Genomic DNA, 19,064 nt, shown 5'->3' with positions numbered 1-19,064 from the left:
AAGAAATGAGAGAAGATATAGGATTGAGACCAAGAAGAAAGAGAACCAGGAAAAAAAAAGAAAAATAAAGGAAAAAGAAAAAGAAAAATCAAAGAAATTATACAAAAATAATTAAAAATTACTTTTAACACGTGTCACGTGACTATTAGTGCGTGATTTACAAATATTTTTGTATAAGTGGTATTGGCTGAAAAATGGGGTGTATATACTATTGTGAAATTTTTCAATGGGGTAATAGGACACCCACAAAGTTAAGGTTTCTTTTTAAAAATTCGGGACAACTTCGGTGATGATTTTATGTCTTTTCTCTATATTATAAATACTATATTGATACAACATATCAAATGTATCATAAATGTACATAATTTATCTTTTCATCATACCTCATATGTTCAACGTTTTTAGCGAGATATGCCTTAAAACTATTTTTTGTCCGTTGGAAAAGAACCTACAAAGTCCATGTATTAAAACTCAATGAAGATGATTTGACTATGTATTTATCATCTTTTGATTTTCTGTATGGATATAACAATTCAATACAAGTTAAAACAATATGATATATTGCCATATAAAAATATCAAAGTGTTACTTATCATGAGTTTTAAGGAGGCCTTTTGAAATCCACAATATTCTTTCAATAAATGAAACTAAGGTTGGTAAGAAATACAACATCTGTTGAATGTGCGGTTGGTCAAACATCTAAATTAACTTCTATTTCCCTTTGTCACAGGATCCAAATTCAGTCAAATCGGGTAATTTCAAAATCTGTAATGACATCATATTTCGCTGAACAGGGCTCTCTGTTTGTTCATACGAGACAATTTCATTTCTTAATATTTCCATCGGTAAGTTACTGTCCGGCAACAATTGGTGTGTTTCATTTGATATATTATACTTGACAATACTCAATCATTGAACAATCAAATAGTCTGAAGGCCAGAGAATAGTGCTTCTATAGCTTCTTGGTTTCCATAAGAAATGGATATCGATTGGTCGAATCCTATATTTCTTTGAGTAAAAATAAAAAAATTATATTATTCAATACTCAATAAGCACGCCTTGAATATATTTGAAATTTATCGATGTCAATCTGTACTGATACTTTATTTGGAATTTGGATATTATGTTGTAATTTATCAGTTAATTGTTTAGATGTTTTGGTGCGAACTTTACTTCATTGTCCTAATTAGTTATAAAAATTATTTTGTTATAATGATCCATTCAATGAGTAATATTTCATATATATAAAGTTGTATTTACAATAACTTCCTTGGATACAAGCTTCATGTCTCTTTGTTCCTTTATTGAGTCAACACCCTGTGTGTATTAGGATTTCAGTCAAATAATAATTTATCGACTTTTGAAACTTATGCTACATCCGTTGTGAATATGATTCTTTTGATGTTTGAAGATAATCTATCTAACAAATTTAAGAATGTATCATAACATTCAAGTTGAGTGTGTATGATTGAACTAATTTATAAGAAAGTGAGATAGACTTCTAAGAATATTGATACTTTAAATGAATATATATCTATATATATATATATATATATATATATATATATATATATATATATATATATATATATATATATGTATGTATGTATGTATATATATATATATATGTATTTATAAACATATACTATTGATTTCCTTTAACAGGAAAATCTCATGTGGATGGAGGTTCTGATACACTTTCTCTGCCTCTTTGATTGTTCAGTGTATTAGTATCCTATGTAAATTAGTATATGAATCAAATAATAATGAATCAACATTGTGAACTCATACTACGTTAGATGTGAATAAGAAAAATTTGAAATTTAAACATAATGTAAATAATACACTTATGAATGTATCATGAGATCCAAGATGAACTTGAATGATTGGTATAATGTATCAAAAACTTTTAGACACCTTAATGAGTATTTGATACTTTAAATTAATGTATCTGGTTTTTTTACTTCTTTGTCCTTCTGTTTCTGTATGTATTTTTCTTCAGCCTCTACATCAACCTTATCATGGCTAACTCCACATTAATATAAGAGACTGGTTGTTCAACAAATTTATGAGTAGTTTGAGGTTGATTAACATGGGCTTCTATGACTAGATCTTCATCCGTTATTGAAATAGATGTGGAAGAAATGTTCTTCAAGCCAATTAACACCACATGATACAAAAATAGCTTACGAAATAGTAAATATATGTATGGATATGACCCAAAGATATATTCATGAGTCTAAGATGGCTACTATGAAACTTAGCAATTTCTATTGTTTTCTATAAAATAGATATTGAGAGATTGTTGTGAAATTTTTTAATTCCGCACTAGTTTTCATGTTTATATGCGAATAATGATGTCTAAGGGCTTGTACAAGACCACCAAGAGGTCGAGTACGCTGTGTATCGACTTAAGGATACCATTTCTTCTAGGGTATACCCTTGGGCCATTATAATGAGAGACTAGAGAGGAACTGTTACCTGAAACTAGAATGCAATCAAAAGAAAATAGATGAGGATACTTGGCCTAACTACTTCTGCTTCCCAAGTATCTCCCTCTATGTATTGACTCCTCCCCAAAAACTTAACTGAAGAGACCTCTTAGTTTCTCAACCTTTCAACCCAACGATCAAGAATTTCAACGGACACCTATTCATAAGTGAGACTATCCTTCACAGCCACACTTTCTAATGGCACTATAGATGCTAGATCACTCACACATTTCTTCAACAAGGTAATGTGAAAGACTGAATGGACTGCTTCTATATCTCCTTGCAACTCTAAATCATAAGCCACTTTAACAATATCTTTCAAGATCTTGTAGGGACCTGCATATTTGGGATTGAGCTTCCCTTTCTTGCCAAATCTTATCATACCCTTCATAGGTGAAACTTTCATAAAAACACAATAATCAATCTCAAACTCTATGTCCCTCATCCTCACATATTATTATGACTTCTAATAACTATAATATGTCTTTAGTCTATCTCTAATAAGATGAACTTTTTCCATGTCAAGACCCTCAAAATGAACTAAGGTAACTAGAGCCTCACATGTGTCTAAAAAGATGAATAATATGTTAATAAAGTAATTTAAAACTTGCATAGTTGATTTGAAATAGTTTGTATATCAAACGCCCTAAAGCGTCCAAGAACGTCCAATAATGTCCAATAAGTTCAAAAGTTAGTCTTCAGATGTGCTAATGTGTTCTAGTGTATCTTTGTATGCTAATGTACGGTTTGGTGCCTAAAATGATAGGTTAGGACCCTAACTTGTATATAATCGTATTTAAGGTCAAAACATCCAGGTACGACTCCTCAAAGATGTCACGATCGGAGTCTAGACCCTAACCGAAACCTGCGTCCTTGACCTCTCAGAGGTCGAAGACAAGCCTACATACGTCATCGTTACATCATCTAGGTTAATTTTAGCGGAAAATTTGAAACTTTTAGTTACTTGAAGTATGCATAGACTTCATAGTAGGATACATCAGTTAATAATCGTTCACAACAACCATCTAATACCATGATACTCAACTGAATGAAATAGTCATATCTACTTAAAATATAATGTTGCCAGAATGGCACCAATACAATGTATGAAAATAATTGAGAAAGAAATGCTAGTGGAACATACTCCACTAGCTCAAGCCTACATCTAAGCTAGAATGTATAGGAAAGAGTCCTCGAAAGCATGAGGGCCTACCAAGTCCAGATGAATGCTTTACGTCCGGATAGCTTCAACGTCGTCTTGTAAACTCTTGCGTCCACCTGTGCCTGCACCTAAACGTAAAGAGTTTTATGGGATTAGTACACGCTTGTACTAAGTATAGGTATATGCAAGAACACACCAAGGACATGCATGATTAAGAAGATCTCTCTCCTAATGATATGAGTTATGGAAAGTCAAGTCAGTGTACTTGCCAAATCGGATTAGGAAAGTCATGCTATGAGAGTAACTGTCACGACACAAAACGAGCCGCGAGTGGAACCCATACTTATCCTACTATGTGAGCGAACCAACCAAATATAAACCCCAAAATTTCAACCATAATAACCAGAATATAATGCGGAAGACTTAAAACTAATTAATATAACCAATAAATAACTTCTAAAATTTAATACTTATTACTCCCAAAATCTGGAAGTCATCACCACAAGAACATTCTATCCTCAAATTACTAAATCTAAGAGTATCTAGGAAGCTAAAATAAGTAAACAGATGGTCCATGTCCGAACTTCAAGACATCAAGACGTGAAAGAAGAATCCAGTCCGAGCTAGGAACAATAGCTCACCCTGAAATCTGATTATGCTGAGGTCTGGCTAGAGTTGCGGTTGAGTTGAAGACAACGGTATGTTTGCTGCACTCCACAAATTAACAAAGAGAAAACATACAAGTAGGGGTCAGTACAAGGCACAAGTACTGAGTAGGTATCATCGGCCAACTCAAAATAAAAAACAATACATATCAGATAACAACATAAAATCAACCATAACACTTAACAGGTGACAACAACAAGTACCATAACCATTTGCCACAACCCAAGCACATCTATGAGGACTCAAGCCTCCACACCATACTCATTTAGGAATTAGGTTCTTCAAACCGGAGTATATTAGCATACTTCAAGATTCATTCTCTTTACTATCCTGGTGTCGGAACGTGACACTCCGATCCCCTACTATCCTGGTGTCGGAACGTGACACTCCGATCCTCTACTATCCTGGTGTTGGAAGGTGACACTCCGATCCTCTACTATCCATGTGTCAGAACGTGACACTCCGATCCTCTACTATCCTGGTGTCGGAACGTGACACTTCGATCCTCTACTATCCTGGTGTCAGAACGTGACACTCCGATCCTCTACTATCCTGGTGTCGGAACGTGACACTCCGATCCTCTAATTCTCATTCTTTTAGTTCATCAAGCCTTCTTTATACCAAGGCATCATCATGATCAAGGAGGTTTTTAAGGTTTAAGATTCAACAACCTCATCATTCTAATTTCATCACAATTACGTAATCACATCATGAAAACACACAATCAAGCATATAGAAGATTTTACAAAATTACCCAATACATATCAATCGCTATCTAGAGTTTACTACGGAATAGCATAAGCCATAACCTACCTCCACCGAAGAATTCGTGATCACGCAAGCTACTCCTCAAGGTCTTTGCTTTCCTCTTCGTTCTCTCTTCTCTCGCTCGTTCGTCCCTCTCTTCTGTTCTTTCTATTTTTCCTTATTCAAACTCTTTTTCTTTTACCCTAATTATCATATAATTAAGTATAAAAGATGGTAAAAATAACCCACTATTTCTTCCAAGGTTATCTCCTTTAACCCCCAAGTAATTGAGTTATTAACATTAAGCCACTAACTTTATAATCATAAGCAGGAATAGTCCAAAACACCCCTTTAAAAACTTTAGCAGAATTCCGACCCGAGTGGGCTTACGTCACTCGTGACGGTCCGTCATGACTGCGATGGTCCATCCTGCAGAGTCGTCACAGAGTTCAGAGACTCAATTCTGTGGAAAGATTTGTGACGGTCCGTTGTGCAAACGACGGTCCGTCCTGCCATTCCGTCGTGAAGTTCAGAGAATCGATCTCAGTACCCAAATTTTCAGAATCTAAGTTTTTTGGAATGAGACCCCCTCGACGGTCCGTCATGCCCATGACGGTCCGTCGTGGGATCCGTCGACCCAGACAGTTATTACTATAAATAAACTCTACTGCTCAAAACGACTAAATAGGTCGTTACAAGAGATACCAATTTACCCATCGTTCGTCCTCGAATGATCACAGGAAGAAAAACAAGGGCGAGAAAGAGTACTTGAGTCCGTAAAGAGATGTGGATATTTTTCTTGCATATCAGCCTCCTTCTCCCAGGTGGACTCTTCAACTGGCCGATTCTTCCATTGAACCTTGATGGATGCAATCTCCCTTGATCTCAACTTGTGGACTTCTCTATCTAAAATGGCAACAGGCTCCTCCTTATAAGACAAATTTTCATCAAGGAGAACTGAATCCCAACGAATGATGTAGTTTCCATACCCATGGTACCTTTTCAACATAGACACATGAAATACCGGGTGCACTCCTGACAGACCTGGAGGTAAGGCTAATTCATAAGCTACCTCCCCCACGCGCTTCAGAACTTCAAATGGACCAATATACCTCGGACTAAGCTTACCTCGCTTACCAAACCGCATCACCCCTTTCATGGCCGAAACCTTCAGCAAAACTTGCTCACCCTCCATAAACTCCAAGTCTCTAACCTTTTGATCTGCATATTCTTTCTGCCTATTTTGAGCTGCTAAAAGCTTTTCTTGAATGCATTTCACTTTATCTAACGATTCCCTCAGAAGGTAAGTACCCCAAGGTCTAACCTCGAATGCATCAAATCACCCAATGGGAGACCTACATCTTCTCCCATACAGTGCCTCAAATGGGGCCATATCAATACTTGAGTGATAGCTATTAGCTATCATTGTATGAGAACTCTTCTAAGGGTAAGAAGTTATCCCAATGACCACCAAACTCTATCACACATGCACGGAGCATATCCTCCAAAACCTGAATCGTTCACTCAGACTAACCATCGGTCTGAAGGTGAAATGCAGTACTAAGATCCAACATAGTACCTAATTCGGCATGCAATGTTTTCCAAAACTTAGAAGTAAACTGCGTACCTCTATCTGATATGATGGAAAGTGGAACTCCAGGAAACCGAACGACTTCTGAGATATAGAGCCTGGCTAACTTCTCTGCATTGTAAGTCACCTTAACCGGAATGAAGTGAACAGACTTAGTTAATCTGTCAACAATCACCCAAATAGAATCAAACTTACCCAATGTCTTTGGAAGACCAACCACGAAGTCCATCGCAATTCTCTCCCACTTCCATTTAGGAATGGGCATTCTCTGAAGTGTCCCTCCAGGCCTCTGGTGTTCATACTTTACCTGTTGACAATTCGGGCATTGAGCAACAAAATCAACAATGTCACGCTTCATCCTACTCCACCAAAAATGTTGCTTTAGGTCACGATACATCTTGGTTGCACCAGGATGTATAGAATACCTTGAACTATGAGACTCTGTAAGAATAGTGTGAACTAAGTCATTGACACACATACCCTTCCCTTAATTCTCAAAACACCTTCCTCATCAATTTTTGCTTCTTTAGCCTCTCCTCGCAATACCTTATCTCGAATCCGGTTCAGTCTCTCATCAGTAAACTGCTTTCCCTTAATCTTGTCAAGAAAGGAAGATCTTGCCTCCACATAGGCCAAAAATCCTCCCTTCTCATTTACTTCTAGACTCATAGGTCATTAGCCAGAGTCTGAACCTCTCTAGCCAATGGGCGTCTAGAAACCTGCAAGTGAGCTAGACTTCCCATGCTCCCTGCTTTTCTACTTAACGCATCTGCCACAATGTTAGATTTTCCTGGGTGATACAAAATAGTGATATCGTAGTCCTTCAGTAGTTCCATCCAACTCCTCTGCCTCAAATTCATATCTTTCTGAGTAAAGACATACTGTAGGCTACGCTGATCCATATAGACTTCACACTTAACCCCATATAGATAATGCCTCCATTGCTTTAATGCAAACACTACCGCAGCCAACTCCAAATCATGGGTTGGATAATTACGTTCATGCACCTCTAATTGCCTCGAGGCATAAGCAATTACATTCTTCTCTTGCATTAGCACTGCACCCAAACCGGAATAGGATGCATCACAATAAACAATGAAATTCTTACCTTCCAGTGGCAGGGTAAGAATTGGTGCAGTAGTCAACAAGGTCTTGAGCTTCTGAAAGCTTTCTTCACACTCGTCCGACCATACAAATGGAACACTCTGCTTAGTCAAGTTTGTCAATTGGGAAGCAACAGAAGAAAATCCTTTGACAAATCGACGGTAGTAGCTAGCTAAACCAACAAAGCTCCTTACCTCTGTAACATTAGTAGGTCTCACCCAACTCTTCACTGCTTTGATCTTAGAAGGATCCACCATCACTCCATCCTTAGAAACCACATGCCCCAAGAAGGACACTGAATCTATCCAAAACTCACACTTGGAGAATTTGGCATAAAACTTTTTCTCCCTCAACATTTCCAATACAATTCTCAAGTGCTCCTCATGTTCTTTCCTGCTCTTTGAGTATACCAGTATATCATCGATGAATACAATGAAAAAAAACCCAGATATGGCTTAAAAATCCCGTTCATCAAACTCATGAAAGCAGTAGGGGCATTCGTAAGCCCAAAAGACATTACTAAGAACTCATAATGCCCATACCTGGTCCGAAAGGCAGTCTTGGGCACATCCGTTGCCCGTATTTTCAATTGATGATAACCATATCTCAAATCAATTTTTGAGAAGGTACAAGCACCTTGTAACTAATCGAACAAATCATCGATGCGAGGAAGAGGATACCTGTTCTTAATAGTTTTTATTCAGTTGTCTGTAGTCTATGCACATCCGAAAACTTCCATCCTTCTTCTTCACAAACAAAACAGGAGCACCCCAAGGGGATGCACTTGGTCTAATAAAGCCTTTGCTTAACAACTCTTGAAGTTGGGCCTTTAACTCTCTTAACTCACCGGGAGCCATCCTATAAGGGGGTATGGAAATGGGGCGAGTACCCGGCTCCAAATCAATGCAAAAGTCAATATCCCTATCCAGTGGCATACCAGGAAGGTCTGCAGGAAACACATCCAGAAACTCACGGACTATCGAAACCGACTAAATTAAAGGTACTTGAGAGTATCATCCCTGAGGTGTGCCAAGAAAGCTAAACACCCTTTACTAACCATTCTCTTGGAATGAAGAAAGGAGATGATACGAACTGGAGTGGAAGTGTAGTCACCCTCCCACACTAATGGATCTGTCCCAGGCTTGGCCAACGTTACAGTTTTAGCATTGCAATCTAAGATTGCAAAATTTGGAGAAAGCCAAGTCATACCAGAATTACATCGAAGTCAACCATTTCTAAGATAACCAAGTCTACAGGAGTATTGCTCCCTACAAAAGTTACAAGACAAGACCTATACACCTTTTCAACTATCACAGACTCACCACCGGAGTAGAAACACGAATAGGCATGTCAAGCAAATCACAATGTAAATCAAAGCCAGTAGCAAATGAGGAAGATACATATGAAAATGTGGATCTAGGATCAAATAATACAGAAGCCATGCAATCACAAACCAAAAGATTACCTGTGATGACAGCATCAGATGTCTCCGCTACAGATCTCCCAGGGAAAGCATAACAATAGGCCCTATCACCTGTCTGCCCGTAACCCCTACAATGTTGCGCTGCAGAAGTTCCAGTTTGCCCGCCACCCCGGTTAATTTGGTGGCCTCCATTACCTTGGCCACCCCATCCTCCAGAATAGCGGCCTCTTCCATGACCACCTCTACCTCTGACTATTGGGGGTCTGTAACTCTGTTTTGGACAAAACCTCCTAATATGTCCAGTCTCTCCACATCCATAACACTCTATGGATTCAAGCATAGGTCTTTGTGAGAACGACGGAGTCTGGGGATAACCCCTAAACTCAGGGAAGTGTTGACCGGTCTGCGGTGGACCCCCAGCTATAGCCTGCAGTGAAGACTGAATAGGTCGGGTTGGGTAACCTCCTGAACTCTGCCCTCTGGAGTAAGAACCGCTAAACTCACCTCCCTTACGAAACTTCTTAGTTGTTGATGCCAGGGTGAAGTCATCTGGCTTCACTCCCTCTACCTCTATCACAAAGTCTACCACCTCCTGAAAGGATTTTGCTGCACCAGCTACCTGTAAGGCTGAAATATGCAAATCTGACCTTAATCCCTTCACAAAACGGCGAATCCGCTCTTGTGGACTGAAGCAAAGCTGGGTGGCATACCTAGATAATGCACTAAACTTAGCATCATAAGAAGTAACCGACATCCTGCCCTGCTCTAGGCTCAAGAACTCATCTCTCTTCCTATCCCTTAAAGTTCGGGGTATATACTTCTCCATAAATAAGCTAGAGAATGATGCCCAAGTCATAGGTGGTGCCTGTGCTGGTTGACCCTCACCATACGATCGCCACCACATTTTGGCATTTCCCTGAAACTGATAGGTTACAAACTCAACACCGAATGGCTCCACTATGCCCATCTTATGTAGAAACTCATGACAATCAACCAGAAAATCATAGGCATCCTCAGATTCAGCACCCTTGAAGACTGGAGGTTTCAATTTCAAGAACTTACTGAAAAGTTCGTGCTGATCACTTGTCATTATAGGCCCTGTAGTCAACCGAGGAAACGTGCCTATTTCCAATGAGGCATCCATGTGAGGAGCCACAGCAGCTGCATATTGTACTCCCGGAACCTGAGGTGCTGGTGCAGAAAACACTGGAGGTGTCTGGCCCTGATCAGATAACCCGCTAAGATAAGCAAGAACCTGATTAATCATCTCTGGGGTAGGTTGGGGTGGTAATTCCTTACTCTGTACTTGTTCATTCTCCCCTTCCTCACCCTCTCTTAATACTTCCTCAGTCGGTGGAGGAGTCACCGCCCTAGTAGTAGATGGGTCAGGTGCTTGTCCTCTTCCTCTAGAGGACGTCCTCCCGCGACCTCTACCACGGCCTCTTGCCACTGCTCCTCTTTGGGATACAGCCCCTGTGACTGGCTCAGACACATCTTGTCTTGCCGGTGTTGGTGTTGGCGCAGTTGTTGCTCTAGTTCTTACCATCTGCGAAATAGAGTGAAGATGGTCAGATACCAATTTGTATCACCTAGATACCAATTGGATCCAAGTAATAGCACGAAAGAAAGAAAGAATGGAATTTTCCTAATGTCCTATAGCCTCTCAAAGAAAAGTAAAGGCGTCCCCTTACCGTTCCTCAAGACTCTACTAGACTCGTTCTTGTGTGATGAGACCAACGAACCTAATGCTCTGATACCAAGTTTGTCACGACCCAAAACGAGCCGCGAGTGGCACCCACACTTATCCTACTTTGTGAGCGAACCAACCAAATCTAAACCCCAACATTTCAACCATAATAACCAGAATATAATGCGAAAGACTTAAAACTCATTAATATAACCAATAAATATTTTCTAAAATTTAATACTTATTATTCCCAAAATCTTGAAGTCATCACCACAAGAACATTCTATCCTCAAATTAGTAAATCTAAGAGTATCTAGGAAGCTAAAATAAGTAAACAGATGGTCCATGTCCGAACTTCAAGACATCAAGACGTGAAAGAAGAATCCAGTCCTAGCTAGGAACAATAGCTAACCCTGAAATCTGATTATGCTGAGGTCTGGCTAGAGTTGCGGTTGAGTTGAAGACAACGGTATGTTTGCTGCACTCCACAAATTAACAAAGAGAAAACATACAAGTAGGGGTCAGTACAAGGCACAAGTACTGAGTAGGTATCATCGGCCAACTCAACATAGAAAACAATACATATCAGATAACAACATAAAATTAACCATAACACTTAACAGGTGACAACAACAAGTACCATAACCATTTGCCACAACCCAAGCACATCTATGAGGACTCAAGCCTCCACACCATACTCATTTAGGAATTAGGTTCTTCAAATCGGAGTATATTAGCATACTTCAAGATTCATTCTCTTTACTATCCTGGTGTCGGAACGTGACACTCCGATCCCCTACTATCCTGGTGTCGGAACGTGACACTCCGATCCTCTACTATCCTGGTGTTGGAATGTGACACTCCGATCCTCTACTATCCATGTGTCGAAACGGGACACTTCGATCCTCTACTATCTTGGTATCAGAACGTGACACTCTGATCCTCTACTATCCTGGTGTCAGAACGTGACACTCCGATCCTCTACTATCCTGGTGTCGGAACGTGACACTCCGATCCTCTAATTCTCATTCTTTTAGTTCATCAAGCCTTCTTTTATACCAAGGCATCATCATGATCAAGGAGGTTTTTAAGGTTTAAGATTCAACAGCCTCATCATGCTAATTTTATCACAATTACGTAATCACATCATGCAAACACACAATCAAGCATATAGAAGATTTTACAAAATTACCCAATACATATCAATCGCTATTTAGAGTTTACTATGGAATAGCATAAACCATAACCTACCTCCACCGAAGAATTCGTGATCACGCAAGCTACTCCTCAAGGTCTTTGCTTTCCTCTTCGTTCTCTCTTCTCTCGCTCGTTCGTCCCTCTCTTTTGTTCTTTATATTTTTCCTTATTCAAACTCTTTTTCTTTTACCCTAATTATCACATAATTAAGTATAAAAGATGGTAAATGTAACCCACTATTTCTTCCAAGGTTATCTCCTTTAACCCCCAAGTAATTGAATTATTAACATTAAACCACTAACTTTATAATCATAAGCAGGAATAGTCCAAAACACCACTTTAAAAACTTTATCAGAATTCCGACCAGAGTGGGCTTACATCACTCGTGACGGCCCGTTATGCCTGCGACGATCCATCCTGCAGAGTCGTCACAGAGTTCAGAGACTCAATTCTGTGGAAACGGTCCGTCGTGCAAATGACGGTCCGTCGTGCAAATGACGGTCCGTCCTTCCATTCTGTCGTGAAATTCAGAGAGTCGATCTCAGTACCCAAATTTTTAGAATCTAAGTGTTTTGGAATGAGAACCCCTCGACGGTCTGTCGTGCCAATGACGGTCCGTCGTGGGATCCGTCGACCCAGACAGTTATTACCAGAAATAAACTCTACTGCTCAAAATGACTAAACAGGTCGTTACAGTAACATGCATCATCATACATATCATTTTGTAAACAACACATAACATATTGCACATATCATATCACATAGTTCATATCATTCCTTCATATGCCATGAGACCTTGGAATCATGGACTTGACATTAAGACTTCCCAAAATGAGGGCTCAACATATGGGACCTGAACATGCTAGCGTATATAGGGAGTCGAACCATGCTAGAACCCTATATTGGCAGTATAGGTTCAAAGACTAGGAGATATAAGGAGACCCATACCCATCTTGATGAACAGTTTCATCTCATCAGAATTACACAAACCTCTACCTTCTCGAAAAAAGAAATCATGACTCATAGGTAGCCTATCAGTGCTTAGTATAAAGTTTCGTTACATTCATCTCTTACATCATAGAAGCTGGCTTCTAGCATGAGGCATCATATCTCATCAGATGATTTCTCATCTCATAATTACTTATTAAGTGTGAATTGTCCTTACACTTACATATAGAGTGTGATTGATACTTGCCCCTTAATTTTTAAGACTCTCTAAGGTGTGTACTTTTGGCGACCTTATATTTGGCGTAGGTACATCTTGTCTCACTTGCACTAGCCTCATATTGTGATGCCACCCTATTCTTTTTTTTACGTCTTTTCATTTCGTCTTTACTCACCTTTCATTATTTGTTCATCGTATAACATACATATGCTCTCTTGGAGTTCAAGTTGTATAAACGTAGATACAACTTGTCTCACTTGTACTAGCCTATCCTCATGTAGCCACTCTTTCTTTGCTTGTTCATCATTTAGCATAAATATAATCTCTTAGTCATTTCATTTAGTGACATTGATTTTAGGCGTAGATGCAACTTGTCTCACCTGCACTAGTATATAGTCATGTAGTCGCTTTTTTCTTTACATATTAAATATGAATTAATTCTTAACGCTTTCTTTTGGAGTATGATTGAGATTTGACTTTACATCATTCTACACTCCCCTTGCGTGAATGTTCATTTTTTCATATGCCAATGCACTTGACTTTTTAGTATGTTTTACACTCTTACATAAACCTCCTAGGTTCACATCATTTCATTACATCCATCTTAGGTTTGCTTACTTTCAAATGTATGCTAGACTTAGTGATCCATACGTATAGGTCATGAGGTTTCATTCATAGTTTGTCTAAGTGATTCATATTTACCCAAGATTATATGGTACAAGACTTATGCATCTTGTAGATATGCCAATATATTGATTTCGATCTTTAGAGGCAGCATTCATTAAATATTTGTTTACGTATGACCCTTGTGTCAATGCGGAATTGGGCAAGGGAACTCGATTTTGAATCCCTTGAGCAACACATAATCTGATATTAAACTTGATGATTGCATTTTTTAGATTTGGGGGACCCTAGTTCGATCCCCATCACTCCCATAATATTTCCTTTCTTTTCCTCTTCTCCTTTTCGTGTAAAGCAAGGAGGTTGTGATATCAATCCCCCACAAGTTTATTCTTTTTCACTTAATTTATCTCTTAACTTTCTCATCTATTCAAGGGGTTGTGGGCTCATTCCCCACTCTTCACATTTATTTTTCTCCTTTATTTTTCTTCTAACTCTTTCATCCATTCAGGAGGTCATGGGTTCAATCCCCACTCTCCACATTTATTTTTCTCCTTTATTTTCTCATCTATTCAAGAGGTTGTGGGTTCAATTTCCACTCTCCACATTTATTTTTTCCTTTCGTTTTTCTCATGAAATTTTTATGTAGTTTACATTTGGTGAAGTCTTGGGTTCAATCCCCAATGACCTCAAAAATTTTAAAATTCTTTAAAACATAGCTAAATTTCAAATTTGGCCGAGACCAACATTTCCAGCAAGCTGGATATTTGATCTCTTTCAATTTATCTCTCTTAGTTTTTATGTTGATCCTTGGAGTCATTCGGGTGACATTTTTCCAGAAACATCACCCTTACATGAATATAACACTTTTAACATTTTCATACAGGAAAACACAACATTTTAAACATACAAATTTTAGGCAGCATCATAGTTAATTTACAACACACCCATGCTCAAACAATTAACGTAAAACACTTTTCCGAAATACATCTTTCATTCCTTACATAATTTTCAAATACACATTCAATATACAATCACAAAAAGACCTAAAATTATCTACCTGAAGACATACCAACATATTCTTTGAATCTTTTAAAGGATCTAATGATAGGGGCATGCAACGGGGACAATCTTAGTTTTTCAATTGCGATTAAACTGAACCATAAGGGTCTCTTGGGAAAGGGTCCAAGAGAGAAGAAAACTCATACCTTAATGTTGTTCAACGCTTACGTCAATGCTGCCTATTCCACGACACCACTGCCTCACCACGAAATTCCAAAACCCAATCCGCCGAGAAGAATGTTGTTCATTTTCGTTTTTAGCTTAGTCTTTTGAGTTTTTGTGTGTATGTTCTTCAAGAGTGAAGAAATATTATTTTCAATTCTTTTGCTGATAAAAAATGTGAGAATGAGAGTCAGAGATGTGAGAATGAGAGGATTAGGATTAGGAGAGTTAGGTGGATACTTAGTCAAACTAGGACTCCTCATTATTATTATTATTATTATTATTATTATTATTTTATTAAAAATATGATTTTCCTTTAATTAAATCATCAAATTAAATATTAATCAATTTAACTAATTCAATAAATACAATAAATCAATTAAATCAATGCTTCCACCAAGGTTCGAACACGGGTGGAGCAAGATTTCGCTCAAAGGGTCAGTTTTGGCCCTTCCTACCCAAATTTCCCCTCCATCATATTAATTAATTAATTAATAAAATATTTAGGGTAATTAAAATACTACCCTTATCCTGGAAAAGACCATTTTACTCCTTGACCCTCCAAACTTATGATTGCCCCCCTTTTAAGTCCGATTAAGATTCATCCGGGTATATCTTCATATTCGGTTGCCCTACATGGCTGGACCCAACCTTTCCTAGCTCAACTAACTCACCAAGTTAGTTGGCTTGGATGTTGCAAGGGTTTAGAGGTCTAGTTCTACGCACATCAATCAGTGTGAACCCGGTCTAATCTTAGGCATCCTAGATACATTAAGCATTACTTAGCTTAGTCATTTTAGGGTTGTTACAAAGGACCACCCAAAGCGTCCTTGACGAGGATCCAAAAGGCTAGAAAAACATTGTCTAGGCAGTGTCAAACCATGCCTGCCATCGGCGCCTCACGATGTGGTTGACTCCCGTGAACAAGGGTTATTGCTCCACACTTAGGCGTGTGATATCAGAACCCAAGATGGGAGACTCAGTCACCATGATCGAGCAGTAGGATGGGCCGTTAGTCAAACAACGGCCCGTTTCTTGCCACCATCGCTTGGTGCCTGCAATACTACCTGCACGCTGCCAAGTGAAGGGGTGAATTAGAAAATTGACCCCACGTCCTAATTAAAGTATGGGCTGTAAGTTTAGGAGTTTTTACGTATTTTAAGTTGGTCAATAACATGAAAACCCCAATGAAAACTCATTCTTCAAATCAAACATTCCCCTCTTAAAACAAACTCACTCTAGTTACTCCATTTAAGATCAAGCTTAATTACAAGCTAGGGGATGGATTCTAATGGTTTCTTATTCATTTCTTCGTGGGATTATCTTGTATTAATGTATGGTAAACCTTGGTCATTAATTAACCTTTCATATAAGGAGTTATTTCAATGGTTTTTCAACATGATTCAAGAGTCAAAAATCCTATCTTTCAATCTAGCCATGAGTTCATCGTCAAACATTTTCCAAAGACATTCAAATGATGAATTTATGGTTATCTACTGATTTTATGGTTTATATAAATTCAATTCCATGAAAAACCCATGATCCTCCTAATTTCTAAAATTATGATATAATGTGTGTCTTCGAATCTTGTTTAGCTAAGGATGAAATCATAATTAAATTATATTGTATTGCTTAATACTAATATTATCTATGTCAATTGATTATGAATTTTTGAGCATTGATCAATGGTTATCATAGTATAGAGAACTGGTAAGTTAATCTAAATTCCTCTATTTAGTATAGAATTGACATTGAATTGTATAAATTGGTATGATCCACGTATGGTGTCGGTGTTTACCTTCATGTACATCTTTATATGTTATGATCATGGCCTTGAAGGCAATTGTTGTAATGTGAATTGTTGTTATGATGATCACAAGTATGAAGTTATTCTATAGTCTTCTATTCTAGTATCATGACCTAGGTGTATTGATAATGTTATGTATATATGATGATCACGTTAGGATAAGGTATGGTCTATATGACTATTTGTGATGAATACTCTTGTAGTATGACCCCTACCTCTGTAACCCTATGTGAATATGTGATCTTATGCATGATCAGAAGTCTTATATTATAACGTTGAATATGTTCTTCCCTTTTATGATGAAATATGAGTGTGTGGTCTATGCTCCCTAAATTCTCTTTATATGAGTTGTTCATGACTTGAGGTATGTATTGTGATCCGTGAAGGATCGTTTCCTCAACATCTAGGTTGTGGCTCTTATGTGATCATGATGACCAATATGAATACACACACTCTCATGCATAATTACGAGTAGGGTAGATTCATGGTGTCTATTGACAGTATAGTTCTCATATGCGCCATTTCCTATCACTATACATGTAAGTTATATGATTAATGAACTATGAACATGTGTTTTCTAGAGGTATTATGTGAAAGTATTTCTAACATGTATGCGCACACACATGAATGTATGAATGATATAATTATGTGAAAGGACATTCTCACATAATATAGGTTCTATGATTAATGTAGATTCTCATCCTAGAAACCTTTGAACTATGATGTATGACAGACAAATTCCGTAAGCCTAATCTTATGAACTAATGATTAATAAAGGCTTAAAGATATTAAAGAGAGTTTAAGCATAGAACAAAATGGACATGCTAGAAGACCCTCCCGCTAATATTCATGTGATTACTCATGAGATGTAAGCCTTCCCGCTAATGCGATAGACCGGGTTTCAGAAGCAGTCTCACTATCCCTTAACTATGTGGCCCAGTAAGATAAATCTATTAGATCCACTTATGCACTATCTACCTTGGCAAGTAGAGTGCCCTTTTTCGGTGTGGGGTCATATGACACCGCATTTTATGTAGCACACACGGTCTATGTAAGTTATGGCTAAGCATCCGAAAAGTTAAGAAATGAACTAAGATAAGATTATGAATATTTGTCATGATTCCTTGAAAGAATACTTTGTGTAGGTAGGACTATGGACCCTACTTATAAATTGCACAAGTGGACTCTAAGGGAAGTTATGATGAATTCCTTTATGAAGTAAGGATTATGGTTCATGTATGTAAGTATGAATTTATGTAAATATTTGATATCACTTATTACAAGACAATAATTATGAGTACGTATAAGAATTGCACTTATGGCTTTTAAATGGGTTTGCTTGGTATATGTGGGGGTATGGGACTTCATGTGTACATTGCACAAGTAATCTTGTGAAGGGGTTGTGAGGGTGGTTTACCTATGATATGAATAAATGAGTTATGAGTAAGATGTAATAAATGATAGAGTTCTTATGTGACCACTGACGAAGTATGTTGGTCGTATGTTTAAGGTTAAATTAATCTGTGGTATGTTATTGATTGAGATGTGCCTAGGTCTAGGGTAACTTCTTAGAATCACTTGGTTTGAGTTGTAGTATGGGATGCTACTTGTACATTGTACTAGTGATATTGGTAGGTTATCTTAGGTTATGGTTCTTATGTGTAGATTGTTCCATAAGAAATGATCCTTAAATGTGATGAAATGTCCTTAAGTATTCTTATGAGTAATATCCATGTCTATATGAAGTATATGAACTATATCGTGCTTATTCTATCAATGTTCATGAAGTTTTACTATAAAGACATGATGCATGATTTTTAACTACTTGTTCTATTTCACTCAAGTTTTTGCATGGTTATCATACTTAGTGCATTCTGGTACAAGTACCATTCTTCTTCATCTTTTTACACAAATTGTAGGTGGTGATGGATAGAGGATGTTTCTAAGAGGTATGAACTTTGATAGATGTTTCCCAAGTTAAAAAGAGGATCCTTAAGATTCAAGGATTTCCTATGTCAAAGGTGTTACTAAAATTATGTAATATTGTAGATTATGTTATATGTTGATAAGGGTCGTGTCCCCATTCTACTCTCTCTCTCTCTCTCTCTCTCTCTATATATATATATATATATATATATATATATATATCTATCTATATATATATATGAAGTGTTGTTC

This window comes from Solanum lycopersicum, chromosome 10 (genome assembly GCF_036512215.1).
Source record: "Solanum lycopersicum chromosome 10, SLM_r2.1".
Classification (NCBI taxonomy): Eukaryota; Viridiplantae; Streptophyta; class Magnoliopsida; order Solanales; family Solanaceae; genus Solanum; species Solanum lycopersicum.
This window is presented reverse-complemented; position numbering follows the sequence as displayed.